This window comes from Aphis gossypii, chromosome 2 (genome assembly GCF_020184175.1).
Source record: "Aphis gossypii isolate Hap1 chromosome 2, ASM2018417v2, whole genome shotgun sequence".
Classification (NCBI taxonomy): domain Eukaryota; kingdom Metazoa; phylum Arthropoda; class Insecta; order Hemiptera; family Aphididae; genus Aphis; species Aphis gossypii.
The window spans coordinates 67,834,595-67,854,686 of record NC_065531.1 but is presented as its reverse complement, the minus strand read 5'-3'; the positions used below and the strand labels follow the sequence as shown (position 1 = coordinate 67,854,686).

Genomic DNA, 20,092 nt, shown 5'->3' with positions numbered 1-20,092 from the left:
AATGTTATGTACCTAATTAATTGTATTATATGGGTGTGTTTCTTTATCAACCCAATTAAAATGTATAAATTCCGCACATTCTACCGTTATTAATTAACAAACAGTTAAAACAACGAGTTAACCCTAACCCAGTAGTTCAAAAGTCACATCGATATCATATTACCTATATACTGTTTGATGTAATATATGTATATTAATGTAATAGTGAATCGTGGTTATTATACAACAGTTTTTTTTACTGTATAATAATATTCTTTGATGCCTAAATTATTTTTTTTCAAAATAAATTGCACCAAGCTCTTTTTAAGCTTAATTGTGCAGATGGTAGATAATAATTTATAGTTATAGTTGATAAATTCCTATAAATTTATAATTTTATTTTTAATTATAGGTATTTATAAGTTTTTATTTGATAATAAAAATATATTGTTAGCTAAAAAAAAATATTCATTTAGAAATAATAATATATAAGTCTAATTTTTTAACAATACTTTAATACGTAAAATTTAAAAATTGGCTTCACCGAGCCATGTATAAATACAAAAATAAATTACGATTTACAGTCGACATTTTTAATATTTTTTTTTTTTTTTTTTTTTGAAAAAGAAGAATTTGAATTAGCTAATGAATGATGATAAAATATAACACTATATATAAAGTTTTGTGTACGAAATCATACTGTTATACGCCTGAATTACTTTATAGTGACATACTGCACTGACGAAGCGTGGGATGTAAAGCAAGGACGACAGACAATTGTCTTTACAGTTATTGAACACTAAAACATTTGAATAATTTGTTATACTATGTAAATACTAAACTGCTAAACATGAAATATATTTTTGATTTTTTAGTTTACAACAATACAAAAATAATAGTATTATTTTATCTATATTATCGATGTATAGTATACCTACAATAAAATACGAATTTCAAAATAATTACTATACACAATTATGTTTTTACTTAATATCTCTTATGCCTAAACAAAATTTGTTTTTTCAATAATTACTTGTCGCGACGGAATGTTATTTTAATTCCATGTAAAGGATAAGAGTTAAGTAATCTCGTGTATTCGAAACCCTATTCACGATACGATCGTTTTTCATGAACTGAATGCCCATTTTACAAGAAAAAAAAACGATTAAGTATACTATCTGGATGTAACATATATGTACTCCTAAGTAGGGTAATATCAAAAACTAGTATCGAACACATCTCCATATTTTATATGCTTAACTTATAATCTACACCGTCACAAAAGGATGTCCTTAAATAACTATATAGGATGTTCCTAAACGGTAAACACATATTTTTTTTACTTTCACGGTTTTAAAAACCATGTAAGTGTTGGAATTTTTCGAAAGTAAGGAACTATAATACTCGTGTAGGTAGTCTGAACGTCTCCAAAAAAAAAAAAACAGTCTGAGACACCCCATAGACGCGTAACCTTGTACACATATATATACGTGATATTAAATATGCATAGTAGGAAAGATAAGATAGAAAGGGATTGCTTTTAGTGACCTATAACATTTACCAAGGTAACTTGTAACCTAGGTAGTTCACTTAAGATCCACAGGACCCTATCAATTTAACTGAAGAAACTGGTTTATTCATGTTCATGGGTATAAATGTCACATACTTTCTAGAATTATCTTGTTTTCCTTAAATACTAATGACATTGTCCAATACATATTACCTTCATATTATATATTTTTTTTAATTCTTTCATACACCCCGACCTAACCCGACTGAAAACTAGTGGGAATGCACAATAAAATATAATTAAATGTTGGTTTATTATTCAGTTCGTATTTAATATAATATACTATTCCTAGTAGGTACAGTTATATTAACTGTATTGATTTATTTTATATTTGTTATATCTATGTTGGTTAAATTTCGTAATTAAAGCAAAAGAACAAATTAAAATTACTTCAATATCAATGTATAGTTTTGAATAACCGTTTTCTTTAAAAATGGAAATGAGTAAGTACTTCACTTTTAGAAACACGTTTTTAAACTCGAATAAATAAAATACTTTGTCAATCAATTTATATTAAAACAAATTAATTGCTGTTTCATCAGTTATAATAATCATTATAAGTTAAAATATCATATTTATCTTCTTGGAAGCAAATGGAATATTACTAAAATATTATATTTTAGACTAAAAAATAAAAAATAATTTTTTTTATAGACTATTTTTTTGTCATTAAAACTTTCTAAGATATATTATTTTAAATTATATTATTTATATATATAGACAGTTTGGAATAGTGCATTTGGCCATGATTAAATAGTATTTTGTACAAAGTCCGAAATGTATAAATATTGTGTACTGCTTTTCAATTGTCAATAATTAACAATTGTTCATTGTGCACACATTGTAAAAAATAAAATTCAATCTAATTATTTATTCAACAGTTTGTAAAAAAAAATAAAAATTGAAATTTGAATTGAATTGATATGAATTTAAATGATAATTAATTCTGTGTAAATAAACATCACACATATAGTATCGTATATATTGCTTAAAAGCTTTAACAAATCATCGGACCTAAATGATAACAATTTAAAGAATTTTTTTTCATTATTATTTTTAATGGTACTACTTTATAGAATAAATTTAAAAAAATATAAATTCAATAAGCTGTGATTTACACAACTGCTGGAGGTATAATAATAAAATAAGTACAGTTATAATATTTTAGTTAGCGAGTATAGGTTAAATTTATGATACCTACTCACAATATTTAAACTCTTTAAAGCAATGTTTTATTCAGATAGACTTTTCAGTTGACGTCGTTGTGTTCTATTACGCGTTTGTATAAATGTTTCCAGCAAAGTGTTGAATCTGCCATTCTATAAAATATCAAATATTTATGTCTTAAATGTAAAAGTAAGTATATATATTTTAAAATAAATTTAAAAAGTGGACATATTTTGATTAAACACTTAAATAAAAATCCTAGGAGTTGTATTATAGAATTCCCGTGCATAATTTAAAACAACATAGCAATTTACTACGTTGCTTAATAGTACAACACGGAATGTCTTAAATTTGTACAGTAAGGTTTCGTTAATCCGAACGAAATTGCAGAAAGAGGTCATTGGGATTACCGTTTTTTTCGGATTACCTATGATGACTTAAAACAAGATCAATTTTCTTGTAATTTAAATTTTTAAGTTTATATTTATTTTTACCTGTAGGTATATATACTGTATTGATTCGTATCAAAATTATAATTATGTATATACAGTCAGTTAATATATACGTTACATATTATGCATATCTAACCTAACCTATTCATTTAAAATATTGATTTATTCATTTTTTTTAACACTAGTACTTATATTATGCTGATAAAATGCTTTGTCTTTCAAACAGCGAGCGTGTGTGTATTAATATAGGGATGCGACGATTTTCAAACCCATTCGGATTACTACGTTTTTCGGATTAGCCTGTGTTCGGATTAACGAGACCTTACTGTATAATATGGTGTCTACATTTAACATTTTTCAAAATACATAACACACATAATAATATTTATTTTAAATGCCTATGCGGTGTACGTTATGGTCAAGATTCACAGGTGATAAAATAGTCGAAGTCGAATCTGTTTGGACGATTCAAACGTTGACGTATTAATTTCTTTTTTCTGTGATCTACTATTTCATCATACTTTGTAAGGCTTAACTTTGATTAGTCGGAATCGTTTCAATTTAAAGTCACTGGAGCATGGCATATTATTTTCTTTATATACAGCACATCATATTTATTTGGTTAATGAAGTTTGTGGCTTTTTGAATACAATGCAACAGTACAATATAACAATTATTTATATTATAACATACGAATAGTTATTTTTTACATTTTTTTATTACAGTACTAAATAATGTACGAACCGTTTGGTAATTTTTTCGTATTCTTCGCACTCATACGATGACGATAGCAGCACGAGAGATGGCTCTCCTTGTAAAGTCGTTCTCCAAAAAAAAAATCTCCTTCTGACAGGGTTTAGATAGTACAGGGATCGTGGGACGAGCATTAAGTTTAGGAATTCGGAAAGCAACTCGATAAAGAAAAACCCGTACGGTATAAACTACGAAATACTGAGTTTTTTGTGCTCGGACCGAATGTGTCGTGTACCCGAGTTTTTTGCTTTCGGATCCGATGGCATACGTGTAAGTACGAGTACATCTATTATTTTGTAATGCGGACCGACATCGTCGCGCTAGCAATTTTTTCGGGTGATTCGAGTTTACGGCGTTTCATCGTCGTACATAATACGCATTTCGGTCCGTTATGGCACAGTATAAGGTCCCACCATAGGGTTGGGGTAACATATAACTATTTAAACATTAAACGTCTTATGTCGTTCATCAACAGCGATTACTGTCACGTGTGTACATAGTAATATTATAGCTTATAGACATTAACACTAACCGTTGTGATTTTGACGTCATTACTAGTAATCGATTTAGTGCACAGATGACGTACGAACACATAATATCTTATAATCATACGATATAGATAAATTGCGTTTATATCATCTCGATTATCGTTTTATAATTATTATAGAAGAATATAATATATATAGGCTGTTAAAAGACTATTTGAAGACGTAAATGAGTTTTCCTATACTTCAATGTACACTGCAACGTGACGGTGACAATACTATTTCTTCAAATTTTAGACAAATCATGAATTACCTAAATGTGTGTTTAAATTTTTAGATATAGTATTATTATCTACAACGTGTGTTATAACATTGGATCTACATTTAGGAATAAATATTTTTGTTTTTTTATTACAATCAGTGCCACTAATTTTGTCATTTTACTTATTCGTTTAAATTATTGATGTAATTTGAGAAAAATAACTAATGTAAAAATGTAAAATATCTTATAGAAATTCATAATAAAATTCATCTGTTTCAAATATTTTATTACAGCAATGATTAATACGTACAATTAATTTCGAAGAAATGATTCCTATAATTTTCAACGGAACTTGAATATTAAAGATTATGATGCTCACAGTTAATAAAGAAAGAAACAGAGTAATTAATTCTCAAAATATTGTTTATGAATTTATAATAACAAAGTAATTTTGTTTAATGTTTTTCAATATTTAATTTTCTCGCACAAGAGAAAAATTGATACTCAATATGAGTATCATCATAAATTTAAGGTAATGATTGTTAATTTATGAAAAGTATATACATGACAATATCTCTCAAATAATTGTATTCAATAACAATAAATTATTATCTATTTTAATCATTAAATTTCTTTCACCCAATATCTGAATGGTCATTATTTTTTTTGCAATGTATTGTTTTATCGTTTCACTATTAATAGTTCAATACATTAGAAATTGATTTCAAAATATATGTAATTACATAGTGCACTTGATTAAACTTAGACAGTAATCCATTATAATTACAATTCACTAAATGTATTGTATCGCAACATTAATCAGTTTGAACTTCGGATTCCCGGGTTCGAATTAGTTGCTCTGTAAACCTGTCCACAAATTTACAATATCTAGGCCACAATCAAAATAATACGGAATACTAACAGCATAATATTGATGTTCCGGGAAATTTATTATATGGATTGATAATGCTAATTTTAGGATATGGCCATTTTTACAGTTTTTTATTATTCACATTTTTTATTTTAACGTAGACATAATATTACGTTAATCCTCTATCAAATAATGAAAAACTCGAAAATATAATCCTGTATAATTTATTTATTTAAAAGCAAAACGCTATTAAAATTGCACGATGGTTTTTTTTTAATACACCGAAGTACTTATATCTTACGCAATGTACATCTATGTATTTATCTATATAAAATAAACGATAATAGAATAATTTACTAGGGGAATTAACCGGAATCAAATTTTTTATGTATGTTACAACCGCACAGACGCTCAAGTTCTCAACTTAAAAATAATTACGTTTACGATTTTTAAATATCTAATTATTGCAGTGTTATATACGTATGTATATAAGTCAGAGATCACTAGTTATTATACTTCACTATAGAGTAATGACTATGTGAAATAAACGAAAACCTATTCACTATAATTAATCATCGTGAATGAATTACACTACAAACCTACAGATAGTATGTACACATAATAAAAACTGTTCCGATGTAAGGTGTAATTATTATATTTTATTCGTGCGATCTATTCGTATACACATTGGTAACACGTATTTTTTTTTTTTACCAAAGTCGAGTACCGTATCTATAGCAAAATATTTCAATTCAAAATCATTTATCATAGTAGGTACATACAAAATCAATTTAAAATAAAATAGGTAGTTGCGAGTACAATATCTCGTCATTCATGCGTCTTTGCGCCATAAACAACGGTACGTAATTTTGGAAGAAGCGTATTTCTAACAAAACGTATAGAATACAATGTACCGAGTTAGGTATGATACTTTTATTCACACATAAATAATTGCTGCTTAAATACGACGAACTGACACACCTATGTTTGTTGAACGACATACAAATATATGTCCAAACGTGTCATTGTTGTTGCCAAAAATAGTGTGTTTGGAAAATCGTAATATTATGTACCTACTGTATTTACAAATGAATACAACCTATTAAATATTACACTATATGAATACTATAGCTATGTTTTGTGTACTTAGTATTTAAACAATTTTAAATTTAAATGACATATTAAAAAATAAAAAACAAATATTTTGCATAAAAAAAATATGTAGGTACCCAAAAGAATAAATTAAATAAACAAAAAATAAATGTAAAACAAAAATCTAAGTACCTACCTATTTAACAATATTTAAAGATAAACTAATTAAAATACAAAGGGGAAATTTAAACTTATAATATATCATTAGACATTAACATAGATGATCTTCATCTTCGTTTTTAGCAACAGTTTGAATACATTGTTTTACGGTTAATGCTCGTCAAAAAATATTATAAGTAATACAAACAAAAAATTATATTAGCTATGTTTCAGAATTTTTTTAGTCTCTAAAATTTGAATGATGATTTTCATTTAATCATATAATAACAATTATTAAACATAAAATAATATTGTATAGGTAAGTAATCATCTTAATATGTATAGTCATATAGATCAATTTCCATTTTTAATTAAAATACCACGCACGATGAAAATTTAATGTACAATAGCATGCAATGAAAATCAAAAGCTTATTTTTACCTGACTGAATTTAATAGTTAAATTAATTTTTTATCATACAATATTTGTGTCCTGTGTGATACATTATTTTCAATCGGTATGAATGTTGTTCCATATGTTTTATTATTTCTTAGTTTTACTGATCTAGCTTAATCATATTTTAACGAAATTATTAAAAAAAAATTACTTTGTGTACCAACTTAGATAATATTTATTTTGGATTTTAAGTAGTGGAAGTTTGTAGTGGTATTAAAACAATGTGCATTTTTTTTTTTACATATCATATATGCATAGAGTATCCGTCATTCTTTCGCTATGTTTGGAAAAAAATATTATTTTATTTATTATTAAACATTGGGGATTTTTCGACAACAAATATAATCTAGTTAGGTGCGAACTAGTAGAAGATATCACGTAGATTTTTATTTATTAAAGTATGGGAAATTCCCAGTATTTTTATTGATAGTTTTGTAAGACACTAATAAAAATATCGAATATACGGAAATGTTTACACAACAGCATTATTTGATAATTATTTTTATTTTTTGATAATTTAGAAAGGAAAAAATAAAAACTTTTTTCCTTTTTGTTGTTATGTTAATAACATTTTTGTTTCTCTGACTAAACAAGATTGAAAACCAAATTTCAATAAATGTCCTAGCAGTTAAAAAATACTTATATAAAATTCACAGTTAAATATAAACATTCAAATTAAAAATATTTATGAAAATTGATATTAAATTAATTTTAAATATTATTTAATAAATTAATTATTAATATGACTATTTTAGTTTTTTAGTGGTCTCTCAAAAAATATTTACATATTACAGGTTTTATACTTACAACTTTTCGATATTACCTATTAATAGGTACATTCTTTAATACACAAGTACAATTTTTAAAATCTTAAAATTAAGTTTAAGCTATTTACGTTACTAAGTATCCATATCATTCTATCATTCAGTGGTATTTGTGGCGAAAATAAGTTTATATTCCGAGTTGAGAAAATTCTAATACGTAATAATAAACTACATACTATCCTCATAAATAGATTTTGATACATTTATTTTTTTTCATTCAAAACAATTTGTATGTATCATTTTATATTTAAGTAAAATTTAATACAGAAAAATAAAAAAAATGAAAATTGAAAATTATACAAATCAAAAGTTTTACGAAAAATCCTTAGTCCGTGTATAACAAACAATTCCACAACAACAATGGGATTTCGTACTTAGCCGATTAAATCAAAACACAATTCAATAAATGTCATACACAAGATTTAATTCATCAGAAGAAACTCTAAATTGTAAAATTTAAATAACAAACACAAAAAAAAATACCTCACTCGAACCACAGCCACCATTTTACATTTGTCATAATCAGAATCTGATGATATTAAACAAAAAACAACCAATTTAGTCATATTTATGTATTATACAGTTAAATATTTTATTTAAATTGTATTACTGAGATAACGTTGAAAAAAATAAATAAATAAAATACGAATAAAAAATAAAAAAATTATACAGCCATAGCATTACAACAGTTTCGAGTTACATTAGAAACAGGTCTACCTTATACAACAAATGCAATTTACAGGTTCATTCATTATATATTATATGTTATTCGTACAATTTTACAATTTATTTTCATCGATTTTCTCATGTTATTTAACAGTATTTGTTAGACTAAAATAATAATTTTTGTTTGGAATGTAATATACAATAATAAAATAATTGTAAATATATTTCGTATCTAGTCATTTAACCGTTTAGTAAAAATAAAACGATGATGACATTCGTCCGCAAAGACGAATATACCACAATTGCTATTATTATTCATAAAACGCTTCAATCCGAAAGTCGTGAAATGTATACGCGAAGCCATAGGAAAATCGTTAAAACCAATTATCTTTTATTATAATCAAATGTATGTTTACTGTATATTATACACGAGAAAACATAGTTTTCCTAAAAATATCACGGACATAACAATATAATAGTAACGACGAATAGATAATAGATAGGTAAGTATACGCGAGGCATTAATGCTGCAGTAGCGCATAATATACATGTGAACAAAAAACGAATAATCTGAAAATTGCATTAACTACATGTACTCGTAGTATATATACGAAAAAAAAGTGCACACACCTCGGGAATAATGGTCATACAATTACACGTGTATTGTATAATTCCGGTGACGATTATTGATAATTAAAGTAATAATATTATTATTATAGTTGTTATTATTGAAGCATTGTTCTCCGTGTCACCGTCGTGTGCCACACGTCATGTGTGTGCGCTATTACTATTATCCTATACCGCGCGTATACTATTATACGTATTTCACTAATATCCAAAATGTATTTCAAATCACGTAAGACTTGACCCGTTGGCCGCAAAATTAAAAATTCCCAACGCCCCAAACGCGTATATGGGAGTTGGCGTGCATAATAACGGGGCTAATTTTTTCAGTGTGTTTCGTTTGAATAGGGCCCTATTATTGTCTGTCAAATATCAAATTAGATTTAAACTTTCGGTTGAACGAGCCTCGTTGACGAATCCGCGACTGTAAGAGAAACAAGAGGGAGACACCGCACAATATATTCACAGCGAGAGAGTGAGACAGTCGTCGTATATGTGGAAAAATACAACAAAACCGACGGCCATAAGTCCCTAACAAACCGTAAACACCGTTCATTGTGACACGCGGAAGCGTACATATGATTTCGTTTGTTTTCGTCGATATCGTAGAAACACTAGCACACAACAATATTGTAATATATTATAATTTTTATCCGGATTTTCAGTACGTATTGTTTCAGAGCTTTCTCCTTTTTTTTAGGAAAAAAGTAAAAATAAATAAATTACGACGGCCAAGCGCTACTTGTGTCAATCACCCAAGTCGAAAACGACTTCCACACGGACCGACCACAGTTACTGAATTACGTGTCTCTAATAAACATAGTAACCTATTAAATACAATAGATTATAATATTCTAACAACTGAATGAACGTTTGATGAGAAATAAAAATCTGCAGATTAATGATGCGTTCTATAATGATCTATGAATACTGTATTTGCAACACGCAGTATGAATTATTATAAAATAAATTAATTTAATGATCAATAACCATTATTCTAGGTTTTGTCAGCAAGTTTATATATCCTGTAAATACATTTATATATGAATACCTATACTTATAAAAATGATAGAATTGTATTAAGTACGAATAATGTATTATCGGTTTTAAATTGGAAAAAACAATAATTTAAATTAATTTGTTTTCAAAATTTAAAAATATACAAGGATTAGTATTTGTGTAAATATTTTTTTATTCACAAATCGTGATAAATAGACTTATTTGATACATTTTCCTAATGTTTGAATAAACTATTTTCTTTAATAAGATAATAAAATTAAGCAAGTGGGTATGGAAATTGGAAACGTGCAAAGTAAAACTTATTTTAATTATTGATCAACTGATAATATTTTAATACCTAAAGAAAATAATTGCATGTCCAAACGACACGGGTGTTCATTGTACTTGCAGAATTATATTCGCGAATACTTGATTATAATATTGCCTAGTTTAGTATCAAGTACAAATCTATATAGTAGTATTATAGTCACCTCGTGGGCAATTTTTGAATGGAATAATAGTAAAAAATAATTTCTAGTCATTAATGAATAGTTAATATGCATAATGGTGAAAAACGAAAACATCATTATTCATTAATAATAAAAAATTAAAAGCGAAATCGAGGACACCTGAGGATCTTTATTATATTTGACAAAGATGTGCAGCGAAACCTGAAATGTAACAGAAATTTTAATAATAATGCTTAAATTAAGATTTTTACATATAGATTGTTGGTTTATTATACTTTAGAATTCAAACAGTACCGATATATTAAATGAATGATAACAGCAGTAGATGTTTGCAATATCTATAAAGATTAAATAGTATAATACGTATTAAACAATAATAATTTGAACAACGAATAAAAAAAAACCTATCTTAAAACAATCTACAAAACGATTGTGAAATCTTATAGAAAATGATAACAATAGATAAAAAACAAAAATTAATTTATTAGTTTAATATTCTGTGCTCAGTCAAACTAAACATAATTTATTTGATTTTAAATAATAATTTATCTATATCTATATTAAAGTACATATATGTAAATTTTTTTACAAAAAAACTATCTTACAATCATTAAAATAATTGTAAAATTCAAATGAATTTTACCCAGTTTACAAAATTTACAAATTGTCTCCCCTGTCACTATTGTCCCTACATCATATTATTTAGCTGTCATAAATATTAAATACCACTAACTGTAATGCAATATTTATTACATACTATGCATATTATTTTATAATTTTAATTACATTTTTAAAAAAAAGTTATAATTGCGTTTATTTTATTTACCATGTGAAACTAAACCAACAGTATTCCACACCCGACATCATAAACGTATATGTATACAATCAGTGGCGCGTAGGTTGACATTTTTTGTTAGTGAGGCCCAACGCGTTTTTATTTTTTAAATCACCACCACCGCTATTACAACTTATATACGGTACCTCTGTATAAAAAACTCAATAAAATATTTTTAGGAATAATTTAAAAAAAAAAAAAAACGAAATTCTGTTAAGAGATGGAAAAAAACAGGAAAAAAAAATGGAGTTTACCTAAACGTAATATTATATCACCTATAGTACTGCTGCGATATCATTCGAGGAGCCCTTCGTCAGACTTTCGGTTCGAGAGAGGGAGGTGCAAGAACACGGCGTATGCTATGTGAACGTTCATAGGACCGGCAGCAAAAAAGGAGGTGGATTTGACTACCACAACAGGACATCAGGTGCAGACCAAACAGAACTCATCAAAGACCATCACATATAATATTATCGACTGTACAGACACGCGACGGGGGAACCCGCGGTGACCTACTGCTATATAGCTGCAGTTTCCGCGTCCCCTTTATCGCATACACACTCACACGGACGCACTGACACATACACACTTAAATATATGCGCGACTATTATATGGATAAATTTTTTCGTATTCTCTCTTTCTATTCCTTTCTTTCCATTTCTCCGGCTGTTCGATCGGATTCGCCTTGCCCGCACACGCGCGCGCGCCGGCTCGTTCAGTCAGTGTCCATTCCGCAACCGGTACTGCCGACACACGAGATATTCGCCAATAAATAAATTCGAAGCCGCTCTTTAAAACAGTGCTGCGTGTGCCGTTCGCGTAAACCTAACTCTCCGGCCGTGTGTTCGACCGGGTCACTCGATTTAATACGCGTCGTAAGTATATTTATTTTATTTTATTTTATACTTAGGTACTTACGTGTTATACTTTGTCATCATCCATCGCCGCAGTGTTTTGCGCCGTTATAATTATTATTATTATTTGCGTCATTGTAAACGTTTAAAATTTTAATACTGCGATCGAATGGCAAACATAAAATAATAATATTGTGAACACTCTGATGTTTCATGATCGCCCTCGCTGTCCATGTATTGTTTTATGAATTAATCGCTTAGGTATATCGTCGATATGTATGCAGTTTTATGAAAAACCGCTATACCTATATAATGAACATCATACTTTTATTATTGATTAATTAGAATATTTACATTGACTTGGGCTTTAAAAGCATGACGAACAATCCCAAATACTACAAAACATGTTTTCCCGTTTTTTTTTCGGTTTATTAACCTATAAGTTTCCTGTTATATCATATTATAACAGATTAATTTTGGTTTTTTTTTTTAGAAAATCTAATATTTAATCTATTTATATCTAATTTTTTTTTTTATCATTTATCACTAGGATATATTTCATTAAAACATGTCTATCATATCTGCAAATACTAATACTGTATGATCAATATCGAGATTCTGAATAAAATTAAATAAATATATTATACTATAAAACTCGTAAGAATTGAAATGTTCTAGAAAGACATAACACCATAACAGTATGGAAAATTGATTAAATTACATCGTGGATACGGATTCCAAGAACGTATATTTTTTTTAAAGTATTAAGTCAATACGCCTAACGTATTACAATTAAATATTGCGATGCAACAATGAGATGACAAAATAATAAAATTACGTGTCATGATCCGCATCAAAGATTATCATATACATATTATACAGCTGGTTAAAGCATTTATCAATGCGTATAAAATAGTTCGAAAGTGTAATTTGTATGCATTTCGGTTATGTAAAGAATTAAATGCAATTGATTGCATGAAATGTGTACTTAAAACTATTTAATTCGATAATATAAATGTTTACCTATAATGAAAAAGTATAATTATTGTATTCCTACATTACAACATTTTATTCGACGTCAGTTTTCCTAAAATAATTTTTGATTCGACAATTGAATGTATAATAATAAAAGCTTTATTTAATATATAATTGTGTAGATTGGATAGACTTGATACACCAAAAAATATGTAAGATATTTACAAGAAAATTTAATAGTTTTTAGTATATCATATTCTCATCTCATTTTTTGAATATTTAAATGAAAAAAAGTTAATTATAACAGCAAAAAATGTCTGTAGTTAACAAACTCTCAACACATTGTTGTTAAAATTATTTTTGCAAACTATATCATAAAAGCGATGTTTTATAGTTATGTAAAATATAATCCAGTAACTTTTAACTGACTTTTACTATAACAATACTTATTTATTATAGTTACATTTCCTGAATATGCGTACTCTTTTTAATTTTAACATTTTGTTGGGTAAAATTTAATAATATGCTTAATTAAGATTTTTTTCATAATCTTGTGTAAAATTCATGTTTGGATTATAGAGAAACTAAAACAATGCTTATCCCCTTACAATATACATTATACATTGTTACAAAATTAGAGGTCATTAATATATTATTACGATATAAAGTTATAAAATATATGTTTCCCACAAGCATAATATAATTTAAATTATAATAATAAATATTCACTTAAGTTAAAACTAACACTATAGTAGATACCCATGTTCAAAAATACAAAAAAATTCATTTGTATTAATTTAATACACAAAGTGCAATAGATACTTTAAAATATATTATTAACGTATTGATAATTTACCGCCTTGAAGATTTTTTTTTTTTTTAATGTTTGTAGTGAAATCATTAACTTAAACTTAATTTTAAATAGAATTTCGCAAATTAATATGCACTCACGTTAATGGATAAAATAAAAATCTGTTAATAACTTATATACTGATGAATATATAATAATATTGTGTTGTAAAAAAAAAAAAGTAAAATATAATAACTGAAATGCCGTGACGTCTCGTTTACTGATTCCCGTTATAACATATGAGCACGGACATGACGACAAATATAACGCGCGAAAAGAAAATGAAACAGATCTTCGATCATTTATAATGATTTTTTTTTCCTAAACGTTGCTAAATTCGATATAACAGTTGTATTTTTTTAATAGATTCTTGGAAACAACTGAAGTGTTTTAAAATGTAATAATTCAGCAACTTCTGCCAAAAATTATTTTTACAGGCTTAATTCAATAACAATAATAATATTTAGGTTTTAACGATTTCGCGGATGACTATTGGATAAGTCATAAGTACAAAATAATATGTAGGCAAATGAAATCTATCGCAATTATAATTTCTTTATTGTGACCTCATACGGGGACTTTCTTGTGTCGTACACATTAATACTATCGTTATTAAGCATAATATTCTTAGTATTGTCTGATCAATGAGAAATTGCGAATTTTGTATGTCATTAAGACGATTCTTAACTGCAATGTCCAATTATTGCGCGCACGATGATTAATAGCTGGTGCCTATACTATCAGCTGGCCACTGATAAATAAAATATAAAATGTGAATACGATTAATACCGCGATCGGTGTGTGTAACGCCGCGATCTGTATGCATTTTTGTCCTCGACTGGTGTATTGTGTAAAATAAGTCGTCAAAAAAACCTTTTAATAGATTGTATGGAAATGACACACATACATGTGTGGCTGAGAACCAAAACCATAGCGAAACTTGTTAGACTTGCATTGTTTTTGAGGGCTAGTCAATGTATATTATATTAATATTCATCGACACGTCGAGACCGTTATAACGCACGTCCGCTCTCAGTATTCCAATCAGGGATCACTTCAATAGCGATATCTAAAATAATAATATTCACTTCGACCATGTTCATCATCAAGATTTGTTTGAAACAATTTCAAGTTCATTGTCCCCAATATATGCGTATTTATGCGCGTTTCGGTGTAAAAATGTAGAAAACGAACGACCTTGCCGTACGGTGCGACTGTCTGGCATCGGCATATAGGTACGCGGCGCGTATACATATTGTCGTAGAAACGTATTTTCGAATTATTAGCCGAGACAATGATCTATATTACAGAACCGCGATGTACAAAAAAAAAATATATGTACATTTTATCATGAATTATGACATTGTACAGTCGAGTTGTAACAATCGAATAGTTTAATACACGCGTTTGGGGGGGAAAAATAATATAATGCACGTTGACGTGTCTCGTTATGGCGCTGCGTACACACTGAACAGAATTTCAGAGTACCTATATATATTTTACATCTATTAGACAACAAACCGAATAATTAATTAATAATAAAAACGAAAAATCATTCGCATATGGTGGTCAACCTCAACTGACCTCGTTCGTAGAATCGTCCGAGAAAATAAAATTAAAAACCTATGTCTAATACTGTATAATAATACACTAGATTCATTATAAACACTAAACAGCATACCTATAATAGGTACCTACGCAATTCGTAGAATAATTATTATTTCTAAAGTGCGGCGATTAATATACATTCGAGCAAAGCTAGGCGAGTAAACGATTTTTTAAGCCATTCAGATTAAGTTTATGTACGTTAATAACTATACAATTTTTGTTTTTGACATTTTATTAGGTTCAAAAGGATTTTTTTATTCATAACACTAGCCTACTTTATTTTATTACTAACTTGAAAATATAATATAATAAACAAACAAATTTTTATATTATAATTATGGGTCCTTACTACTTGGTACTTTGTCTATAGGGTTTTCGTCGTTAAAAAACAAACTGAAATTGTTGACATAGAAACAAGACGATTGAAAATAAATGAAACAAAATAAATTGACTTGACTTCTTAAAATTAAAATTTGATTTGTTATTGATATCACGTTAGTTAAAAAAAAAAAAAAACATTATTAAGTTAGTAATTAAATATTAATCTAATTTTTTAACTAGTTATTATGCCCAGCCTTGCATATTCGGACTTACGCACCTATACCTAACCTAACCTAACCTATACTCGTATATATTATTATTATAATAAATTATGTTGTACGTATTCTCGTATATCAACTACTTATTATTACCTACATATTATGTCGGTGTTTTAAATGGCCATAATAGAATATCGCGAGCGGTCCGTTTGTTATCAGATCTAAACGTTTTCGTGGCCAACCCTCCGGTTGCATTCGTTGTCGGGAGGAGGCCATCTATTTTTACGATAAACGTGATGAATGTTTTTTTTATTTAATACCGTGCAATACATACACCGCCACATACGGCGTACAATACCAATGTTAGCGACCTGTCGTGATCGACCTGCAGCCAGTGTTTACGTCCCATTGTTTTGCTATAGTGGCAGGCTATTATTATAGTATAGGTGCATAACTCGCGTATCCGCAGAAAATCCGATTTTCTTCGGTCGGCGCCAAAACTTGTGTCATGTAAATCGTTAAAAAATGTCCATTCTAAAAAACTATGGTGGTTATGATAATGCATTATTATATACGAGTGTGCGCATAAAACTGAACATCTTCAACATAGCTGAGCATAGTGCGTACGTCTTTATATCGCGAGTTAATTTCGTAACTAAACAACGAAACGATCGAAATTACTGTATTATAGTACATAAGTGTACTACGTATATTCGACGTCAACATTACATTGATTTTAAGCTGAGCTATTTTTCAATTGTTTTAGGTTTTTTTTGCAATACATATTATAATACGTTTATTATTTAAACAGACATTAATGGTTTCATTATTTCAATAACGTCACAATAATAAAATTATTTATTATTTAATAATTATTCAACTCTCGTTTTATTTCATATTCGTTTAATAACAATATTGCGACATCGTCTCTCATACATCGATTTTTCATTAATGTATCTATACTTAATCACATTGGTGCAGATAATTTTGATCCCGTTAACCGATTGATTTTATAAGAGAAATATTTCTTGGTAAAATTATCCTTTTTACAAATTTAATTTAAATTTCATAAAAATATAATTGAAAAAAAAAATACAATAAATTAATAAAAATAGTACCTATCAACTATCAACTGAATTTTAGCAACAGCTAAAATTATAGATTATAGAAATTATAGAGCTATAGATTTTATTCTATTGGTATCCGCCCTATAATTTCATAGTTAAAAACTTCTATGTATTTTGTCGTGATATAAATTTATATTATAATCATAATAATCAGTTTCGATTTAGATTATTTCAACTATCCGATACCCAATAACTCTTACAAAAGGCCAGTTTAAAATAATAGGTATAATAATAATATGATTTGGTTTAATTTTTAATTTTTTGTACACCAATAAACAGTTGGTTCTAGAAACATGCAAGAATTATATTATCTAGTGGAAATCACTGTTCTAAGTATGTAAAGTTACGAAAAATTCAACGTTCATATTTTGGCACTAGATAAAAAAAACAATTTATTTGAGGTTAATCTAACTTGACGCAAATATTTTTAAAACGTTAACACATCATTAAAATAATAAATTACCAGAAGAAAATTAATTAAATAATAAATTATTTAATAGGCATTCAAAATACGATGTTTATAATATACAGTGAATGTATTCGATATTTTTCTTAATATCGATGGTTATCATTATAATTATAATAATTATCACGCAATACACTGCCTTCTGGTAAAAATAAATATCGTTAAGGAGAGGTCTTCGGTTATTTTGTTTCAATATTGGATACCTATTAAACAGTGAATAATGCGTATAAATAATATTTAGAGTCCAAATTTGCGACGTATTTCATACGCAAACATTATTTTATACCACCATGAAACAATATAATAACACGTTAGTTTGGTGTGTTGTACAAGTACAACTGTGTAGAACAATAATTATTGGTTTCTCGACGAACACGTTTCGCTACTGGATAAGGCGTGTATAAGAGTATAATATTATTTTCAGCGGCCAACCACATAAATTAACCCAAAAATTAGTCATTACGATTTAAAAAATTCCAAATTCCAAATTCACTATTATCGTCGTATGCTTCATATTATAGGACACTTCTTACCCCGTTTATATGGAATATAATTCCGTTATCTCTGTAGTATTACGTTCGTAAAAAAATAACCTATTAGGACACAAAACAAATACATAAAAATAGTTTTACAATTTAATATTGAATTATCGAAGTCAATAAGTAATAAAAAAAGTTCTTACACTCAAGTCTCCGAGTTCTAATAAATAAATACTGTAAGCAATGAACATGAGCATGACGTATTATACTCAAAAACATCTTTAAATTTCAAGCAATTTTAAGAGGTTTGTTTTTTTTAAAAAATTAAACGAAATCATTTGCTTCATTCTTTTTTTTTTTTTGATAAATATGGTCACCCTAACCTATACCTATCCATTGAATCCCGACCTTCAAATTAAAACTGGCTACACGTGGCCAAAATACAAACTCATTCGAAAAAAAAACAGGTGTTAGTTTAATGTTATATTGTACACTCTAAGTCGAAATCGTTGAAAAAAAAAAACCATAAATAAAATATGGGTGTAAAGATATTAATCCTACAAAAATGTTTAAACTCACTGCTGGCACAGGCTCAGGTGCACAACATTATTTTTTGGACGCCATAGTATGTCAGTACCGGTCTCGCCGTAAGGTAAGCCCCTCACGGCATAAGCATATTATTATACATAATAATATTACTATATTGATTCTACGGTAACTCGCGTACTGAGATATTCTAATTCAAAGTATTGAGTTGGTTTTATTTTTTTTTTTTACATATTTCTACGAAATAGTGTTTAAATTATATATTAAATTTATTAAGATTATTTAGACATAGATAGTCAATTTTATTTATTAATTATATACTGTGCATTTACTGTTAGATAAAAAAATCACAAAATATTTTACTACGTTCATGTCTGATGTTAAAATAGTAATCAGTAACGCAAAAAATGTAAAATTCAAAAAAAATTCTAAATTTTTAAGTTATAGTTATAGTCGCGTCTTCCTAAAAAAAGTATTTTTTACGTACTTTTTCTTCTTAAAATATATATTTTTTATTCATATTGACTTACTAAATGTGTAGTTTGATTTATTAATGTGGTTGTACTGATAACTCATATAATATTATGTTGTTTTCAGATTGTTCGATATTTTCCGTCTGAAACCTGACCACACCAGCGGCTAAATATTGAGTACGAGTAACTGCCCAACAACGATGAGAGCTGCAAAAAAGACTAAATCGTATTGTAATAGATAACTACCATTAATACAACAGGTAAGGAATAAATGGATTTGTTTTTTTTTTATACTGCTTTTCGGAATTTTCGATTCATTTAATTTATTTTTTATTGCTGCTTAACGGTTGTCGCTGGTATTTGTGCAATTTTAATGAAACAAACGCATTTAATCAATCGGGTGTATCCAGCTACGCGGTACTCTGTAACAATCTTTACGTACACTCGTGCGAAAACTATTATTTTATAAAATTTATAACAATTATTGCTGGCAGATATCATAATATGTTA

At 27.6% G+C, this 20,092-nt stretch overlaps 1 protein-coding gene across 3 annotated transcripts in view; it reads left to right on the top strand.

Annotated features, from left to right (window-relative positions):
- The first annotated feature begins 19,706 nt into the window (after positions 1 to 19,706).
- Positions 19,707 to 20,092, top strand: part of LOC114122223 (uncharacterized) — a 31,614-nt gene continuing 31,228 nt past the window's right edge. For all 3 annotated transcript variants that reach the window (XM_027984818.2, XM_027984829.2, XM_027984826.2), the window contains exon 1: positions 19,707 to 19,842. The gene's annotated coding sequence lies outside the window, so the exon portion shown is untranslated. The remainder of the gene's footprint in view (positions 19,843 to 20,092) is intronic.